The sequence below is a fragment of the Rana temporaria genome, chromosome 2 (genome assembly GCF_905171775.1).
Source record: "Rana temporaria chromosome 2, aRanTem1.1, whole genome shotgun sequence".
Lineage (NCBI taxonomy): Eukaryota > Metazoa > Chordata > Amphibia > Anura > Ranidae > Rana > Rana temporaria.
Window position 1 is genome coordinate 441,154,017 of NC_053490.1, and position 8,867 is coordinate 441,162,883.

The window sequence follows — 8,867 nt, forward strand, 5'->3', positions numbered from 1 at the left end:
TCTCTGTCATGGGTCGCAAGGCCCTGCGTCGCTCCAGTGTTTCTCTGGCCAGGTCAGGAAAGAAAGACAGAGTTGCCCCACTGCTCTGGCCTTCCGCATTATGAGCTCTTTTCCCTTATAGTAGTGGACCCAGCAGATGACATCTCGTGGGGTGTCCAGGGAAAGATTATGGGGATGGAAGGCCCTGTGGACTCTGTCTAGTTTCAGAGGATGATCAGCCGTGTTGCCCAATAGGCCATTAAAGATGCCCGAACGGAGGCAGGAAGGTCATCATCTCTGGTCGTTTCAGGTAGGCATCTGATCCGTTTGTTGTTCCGCCTGTTGCGGTTCTCCTGGTCCTCAATCATGTAGAGGACCATTCTGTGTGTGATGGTAAAGCTATGGGTGGAGGCTTGCAAGCTTCTAATAGCAGTCGCGTGGCGGTCCAGACGCTGTTCAGTTTCTTCCACGCGCTCTAACACCTAAGACAAGTCCAATCTCACTGCGGAGACCTCCTTCTTAATGACTTATTCAAGGCCCAGAAGCATGGACGCCAGCTCTGTTTTAGAAGGCAGCCTGTTGACCAATGCTGCAGACTCCGAGTGCCTGGATGGGCTACCTCCTCCCTCCGAACCGGCTGAGGAAGCTAGAGACCCGCGTCTAAATTCAGGCCTGTGTTGGGAGGCGGAGCCTGTGCCATGCGGAGAGCGGCCTAGGCCATCCAGGTCCATGAAGACCTCTTGTTCCGCGGCCAGGAATCGCTTTATGGAGCCTGTAGGGGTGCCTTTTTTGGGTATGGTCTTACCCATCCTCTTGCCCATGATTCTCAAGGGGATAGTAGTAGCGGATAGCTAGGTAAATTTGTGAAAGTTAGTGTCAGCGCTGGACTTCGAGAGGGACGTGTCCTCACTGCTGCATGTTGAAACCACACCCCTCTGTTATTCTATTTGAGCTGGCCTCTATACAGCTCATATATGTTAGAAGATGCTCAGAGTACAGTCATGCTACAATAGGTGACCTTGTTCCTTGCTTTTTTGGTGGTATCATGTATAGGGTCTTTTAGAGCCTATACTACTGCAAAGACACGCAGTACTCTAGGAATGGAAAATTACAATGCATGCATTGCTTCCTCCTAATCACATGAAAACGCATTCTTCCTTTGATAAGGAATTTCATATGTGCACCTTCCAGTTCTTGTGCACTAATGAGCACCTCATCACTCTGGCTGATGGTACCTTTACCCTTAGACGGTTAGACTCCTTATTGAAGGAGTCTATTTATGAAAAAATTCGCTATACGAATTTGACAAACATTTGCACACTTGCAACTAAAAAAATTGCAGTATTTTTTCTAATATGATTATTTTAGACTATTTAACATGACCACCAGCACCATCTAATAGCCATAATGCAGGAGGTTTTTTTGAAATTCCATTTAAAAAAAAAAACTGCATTATGGCCACTAGATGACACTGATGATCATAGGAAATAATGATATTAGAAAAAATACGGCAATTTTTTGTTGAGGCTGTGCAAATTTTAGTCACATTCAAACAACAAATTTTTCATAAACAGGCCCCTTGGTCTCAGCTAGAGTTAACTGGAACTACTCTACACCTCTGTTGGGGGGGGGGGTGGCAAGCACAAAAGAAAAGCCGCTCTGATCTGTGAAGCCCACTATGAAAGGTATGGAAAATGGTAGACCCAAATCTAGGTGCTCCAAGGCTCAGGATATCCTTCCTACATCTAAAAACTATATCCTAAGTAATGAAATGAAAGAGCCGACACTAATGGAAAATCCATCTGCGATCTTTATTAGGTCATGACCAAGTTAAAATGACAACTAACGCGTTTCGGCACAGCATTACTATCATTTGTAAAACAATGTTTCAAAGGATCACATCTTTTCAAAGAGATTTCTGTAATGCAAGTCAAAACCCTCAGTTGGGTTGCTTTGGGACATATCATTAGCCTACATATATCTACTGTACTATTCCTGTGTCTCTCAAGGGACAATAAAGAAAAAAAGGATTTTTGTGCTTACTCTAAAATCTTTCGAGACACAGGTCCCTATTGGTCTTATGCACGGCTTGCTCACAAACAGAGGCATGATGGTTGGAGATCTATAGGTGGCTGGCTTAATATATTTTATTTCCCCTGTAAAAATATGCACATCTCAAGGCACCCCATTCTAAAATGTAAAAAAAACTAATGTGACCCCAGGACTGACAGAAAGGGGCAGAGGAGAGGTAAATAAGGATGGCTCCCGACATCCTTCTTAACCAATGGTGTAATTGGTTAAGACGCCGGTGGCTTGAAGGTTATAATGATGCACAGTGAAAACCTGTGGCTTTGTGTAACTAAATAGCAGGCTTGATCCATCTGCTGGTTTGTATACAATTTTTAGGATATTTTCAGGCATTTTGCTAAGGCACCCCTGAAGAAACCTGAAGGCATCCCATGGTGCATGGGCACCCTGGTTGAAAAAAGGCTGCTCTAGCATATACTAATTTCCTTATTGTAAGTGGGTCATTGTCAACCATACCCTGCCACAGAAAATGTACCACCCTTCCACTGGCTTCCAGAAGATAAATTACCAATGCAGGGGTACTCCTCTATTTTTAGAAAAAAAATATGCTGTTTTATTGAAAAATTTGTGATGGTAAAAATAAGCTTTTATGCAATGTATTCCTGGAGAAATCATAACATGTATCTTTTACCTTCTTATTTATTCTAATTTTGTTATATCTATTGAATACTACTAATATTAATTATTAATTATTAATAATAATAATAATAATAATAATTATTATTATCTAATTATGTGAACTTCTTTTTTTATAGTGCAATACAAAAGCAATACAGTAATGTGTTCCTTAAAGCGGGAGTTCACCCATAAAATTTTTTTTTTACCCTTAGATTGATGCTCATATTGTCTAGGGGAATCGGCTAGTTTTAAAATCGAAGCTGTACTTACCGTTGTAGAGAGTGATCTTCTCCGCCGTTTCCGGGTATGGTCTTCGGGACTGGGCGTTCCTATTTTGATTGACAGTCTTCCGACAGGCTTCCGACGGTCGCATCCATCGCGTCACGAGTAGCCGAAAGAAGCCGAACGTCGGTGCGGCCCTATACTGCGCCTGCGCACCGACGTTCGGCTACTTTCGGAAAATCGTGACGCGATGGATGCGACCGGCGAAAGCCTGTCGGAAGACTGTCAATCAAAATAGGAACGCCCAGTCCCGCAGCCCATACCCGGAAGCGGCGGAGAAGATCGCTCTCTACAACGGTAAGTACAGCTTCGATTTTAAAACAACTAGCCGATTTCCCTAGACAAAATGAGCAGGAATCTAAGGGTGAAAAATGGTATTTCCGGGTGAACCTCCACTTTAAGAACAGACTTTGACATGTGCCAATATAAACAATGGGTTATCTTGGTGCATTTTATTATCACTGGTAAATGCTTGCACTTTTCTGATGGCATACTGTCTAAACAAATCATTCTCTTTCAAAAAGTTTGGGAACCTCCACCTTCCCTTTCTACCTCTCTTAAACCTAAATTTCAAAGCTGAAGTTGAGCTAAAAAAAAATTCCCTCTGCTCTTCCTATGTACAAGTTGACATATATCAGCAGGAACTGCCCTAAGAAGTTTTATAGGGTGTGGCAGCCATGTACCGCAAAGGGAAGGTGTCTTTTCCCTTTTAACATTAGAAAAAACACATAAACATAAAGCACTGGTGTAACGCTCAGCGCTGAATCGCCCGATTATGAAAAATAGTGAGAGGACACGCAAAAGTATGCTGGTTCATAAATAGCAACAATAAAATTATATTGTAGAGGTAAACAATTGAATAAAAATAAATAAATAAAAAACGAAAAACAAAAGTTTTGAAATAAACAAGTTGAACTTAAGCCGCGTACACACGATCAGTCCATCAAATGAGAAAGGTCTGAAGGACCGTTGTCATTGGTTAACCGATGAAGCTGACTGATGGTCCGTCGTGCCCACACACCATCGGTTAAATAACCGATCGTGTCAGAACGCGGTGACGTAAAACACAACGACGTGGTGAAAAAAATGAAGTTCAATGCTTCCAAGCATGCGTCGACTTGATTCTGAGAATGCATGGATTTTTAACCGATGGTCGTGCCTACTAACGATCGGTTTTGACCTATCGGTTAGGAATCCATGGGTTAAATTTAAAGCAAGTTGGCTTTTTTTTAACCGATGGTTAAATAACCTATGGGGCCCACACACGATCGGTTTTGACCGATGAAAACGGTCCATCAAACCGTTGTCCTCTGTTTAACCTATCGTGTGTACGAGGCCTTAGAGTTCCAAGGGGTGCGCCCCTATCAACTCTGAGTCTCTGAAAAAAATGCTGCAAAGGGAGTGAGGCTGCTTCAGGCGTGGGCTGGGGGACCCGATCACTATGGGAAAAGGAAGGCAAAAAAGGAAGAGGCAAATCGTAGTGCAGCAATATTTTATTTCATCAATATAAAAAATTGTTGACAGTATAAGGTTCACTTACATAGTGCTAGTGAGGGTAGGTGCTTTGCAGATCCAGCATCACCGAATAACCCCCGTGGTGTTCCTGTAGAAGAGTCCACGAGTGCCTTGTGTCAGGAGGAAGCTAAAGCCTTGATGGACCTGGGGAGGACGCCGGCTGTGTAACTCTGGGTAGGAGTGTTCCTTAGCTGTCAGAGTGGGAAGCCGCCTGGATCTGGAAAGCACCTACCCTCATTAGCACTATGTAAGTGTACCTTAAAAGTCAACAATTTGTATTTTAGTCAAATAAAATAATGCTGCACTAGGATTTGCCTGCCACTTCTCTTCCTTTTTTGCTGTCCTTTCCCTTTTACCTTATGTACCTGATATGCCGCGTACACGTGATCAGACATTCCGACAACAAAACCGTGGATTTTTTTCCGAAGGATGTTGGCTCAAACTCGTCTTACATGCACACGATCACACAAATGTAGTCGGAAATTGCGAATGTCAAGAACGCGATGACGTACAACACGTACAACGAGCCGAGAAAAGTTCAATAGCCAGTGCGGCTCTTCTGCTTGATTCCAAACATGCGTGGAATTTTGTGCGTCGGAATTGTGTACACACGCTCGGAATTTCCGACAACAAGTTTTCCGACAACCAGCTCTCAAATTTTTGTTGTCGGAAATTCAGACAGCAAATGTCCGATGGAGCCTACACCTGGTCGGAATTTCTGACCGTGGCTTTAGAGTGGCCGCTATACTCTCCAAAGGTGTCTCTTAAATGGTTTTGAGGATGGACACTGCTGTTGTAGTTTTTATATTACACCTTGTCTAACTCTGTTACGGAAACTATGCTCCTCACCCATTGTCAGTGTGTATTACTTTACTTTGCCTATATCCATATTATTGATTTTGTACCATGCCTCTGTTTCAATAAAGGAACATCGGCCCAGATTCTTAAAGACTTACGACGGCGTATCTCCAGATACGCCGTCGTAAGTCTGAAAGGCCGCCGTCGTATCTATTCGCCTGATTCATTGAATCAGTTACGCATAGATTTGGCCAAGATACGAGCGGCGTAAGTCTCCTACGCCATCGTATCTTGGGGTGCATATTTACGCTGGCCGCTAGGTGGTGCTTCGGTTGATTTGTAAATGAGCAAGATACGCCGATTCACGAACGTACGTACGCCCGTCGCAATTAGTTACGCCGTTTACGTAAGACATACGTCGGCGTAAAGTTAAAGCTGGTCTCTAGGTGGCGCAGCCCATGCAAGGTATGGCTGTCGGAACAAGCATATCTTTTTAAGTCGTTTACGTAAGTCGTACGCGAATAGGGCTGTCCGTAAGTTACGTTCACCTCGTAGGCAGTGTTCGACGTATCTTAGGCATTCTATCCGACGCATGCGCACTGGGATACGTCCACGGACGGCGCATGCACTGTTCGTTCGAAGCGTCATTTACGCGGGGTCATGTTAAATTTACATAAAACACTCCCACCTCTTCATCATTTGAATTACGCGCGCTTACTCCAGCACATTTACGCTACGCCGCCGTAACTTAGGACGCAAGTGCTTTGTGAATACTGCACTTGCCTCTCTAAGTTCCGGCGGCGTAGCGTAAATACGATACGCTACGCCCGCTCAATGTAACGCCGCCCTACGTGAATCTGGGCCAGTCTGTTTTGTTAAAATAAAGTTCCCTGCAGCTTTAGTCACATCACTGCTATTCTGCCTGCCTTTACCATTGCAGCACCAGATGTTCAGAGCCAAGAAGAGGATAGGGCATCCCTGCAGGGAAGATTTCTCCAGGATCCAGCTACCTGCGCAACATGGAACATACTTCATTACAGGTAAGCGATGTGACTTAAGCCATAGGGATTTTTTTTTTTTTTAGCTAAAGTTCAGCTTTAATGTTTTTAGGCAGCAAACACATATAATTGCAACTGGATTGATATGATATTTTACCGCACCGTCTATATATGGAATATGTTTAAGGCTACATTTATCAGAAGAAAATATGTCAAAGAAAACAGCAACCAGAATGTTTTTTGCTAACAGGCACAATAAACTGCCACTGGCCGTTCTCATTTATAGCTCTCTATTAATCAGAACTGAGATTCTAAAACTATACTAGTAAACTACTAGATAGTGCAGGGTCATTTGAAAGTTACTTGAGAAAAAAACTTCTATTATACCACAGATAATAAATAATAAAATAACTGTATTCTACTTCCTTAAAGCAGACCTTCAGTAATTTTTTCATCTTTCCATCTATTAAATCTTCTGCCCTTGTTGTTTTAACTTTGGATAGTAAAACATTTTTTTCTGCCAGTAGAAACCTTATACAGCCCACTTCCTGTTTCTTGTCTGGTCATTAGCCTAGGCTTATGACATTGTGCACAGCTCTCTCTCTAACTCTTGTGAGAGTTTGCCAGGAAGGGAGGAGGATGAGTCATAAGAGGGCCAAAGAAAGCTGCAGGGCTGCAGAGCTGGGGGTGTGCCTCTGTGTGTCTGTGTCAATGCAGGAAGTGAATAGGCAGTGGCTTCATCTGTCCACAGTTAAAATGTATGCAGCCAGACTTAGTGGAAAGAGATATCTGCAGCATATTTGGCAAGTACAGAATCACAGTATATATAAAATAATATGAAAAGTGGTTGGAGGCAAGCTTCAGAATGGCAAAGATGTTTTTATTACAAATTATGTGAGCAGACTGCAGTTCCTCTTTAAATACATTTTATCATGGTCTACTTACTATAAATAGAGATGCGCTGAACATCCCCTGAACGGCAAACTCCATAGGAGCCGAACATGAGAGATCAAAAGTCCCAGTTTTGAAGGCTTATATACAAGTAATTGGCCATACAAAGGGTATGGGGCCCAGAGTACTGCTCTGGGGGACATGTACCAATGCAATTTAAGAAGAAAAAAACAATAGTTTTTAAAGGAGCAGCGATTTTGATGCTTCAAGTGAAACAATAACAATGAAAAATTCCAGAGGGGTCTCCTTAGTCTGCTTGTAAACTGGCGCATCTGTACCATGTATAGAACCTGCTGCAGCAAAACTGACATTTCTAAAGAATCAAATCACATTTAAATTAACTTGCGGTAGCAATTGCCGACACCTGGCTATTTAAAAAAAATGAAATAAAAAATAAAAGGTGTGGGGTCTCCCCCAGTTCATACCAGGTCCTTTGGGTCTGGCATGAATTTTTAAGGGGAACCCCATGCCAAAATGTAAAAAAAAAGCAGCGTCTGGTCCCCCCAAAATCCCTACCAGACCCTTATCCAAGCACGTAGCCTGGCAAGCAACCCCCCCAAAGCACCTTGTACCCATGTACATTGTACCCCTACTTATTAACCACCGAAAAAAAACAAAAATAAATAAAAACACTAGACACGTTTTTGACAAGTTCTTTATTAAAAAAAAAAAAACAATGTCCCCCTATGTGGATCTATCGTCAATCATGACGCCTGTCACCGGACCCAAAACAAAAAACTCCACCGGCTAGGATGGCAGGTCGCCAAATGCCTTCTCCACAATTTGACAGTTCCTAAATAGGTAAGGAGCTGTGGCCACCTGGTAACATCACCTGTTGGTCCTGCCCCCTTTTAAAGTCACTGACTGGTGCATACTCGGTTGGTGACGTCACCAGGGGGTGAGGCCACCTGGTGGCCTCACCAGGTGGCCCATTCCCTCAACCATTTAGGAACAGTCACCCGGTGGAGGAGGCATTCGGTGGTCAGTCTTTGTTGCAGAACTAACCCCAAATGTAAATTGCAAACGCAGTGGACAAAAACTAGCACAAGAGAGTGCAGGGTTTGGGAGTGTGTTATGCTCAGAATTCAGGGATCAGGAGTGCGTTGCGCCCAGAATCCAGGGATCAGGAGTGTGTTGCACTCAGAATGCAGGGATCAGAAGTGCATTGCGCTCACAATGCAGAGATCAGGAGTGCATAGTGCTCAGAATGCAGGGATTGGGGGGTGATGTGAAGGATGGTAGAGGACATTGCTATGGGAGTGGCCCTGTCCATAGCAGTGTCCTTTGCCCCCTTCCTTAGACATGTGCAGCAAGGTAAAAATTGTTCCGTTTAGTTTTGGATAGATTTGTTGTGTTACTAATATTGTTTCGTTATAGAATTTGTTTAGTTTGGTTTTCGGGCTCCTGAAAGGAGTTAGTAATCCTTGTCTAGATGAAATCTTTATGTTCTTTTGATCTCCTCATCCAGAAGGCTTTTATATAAATATCTGTCTAGTTGTTTTTCATGAATATTTTGGAAACTGTACCAGTTAGGCTATAGAGAGAAAAATACATGTATTAAGAAAGCAAACCTTACATGCTTCTGATCCTTTAAAGTGTAAATGTGCTGTAGGCACAAAAAAATCTAAAATCAGCATC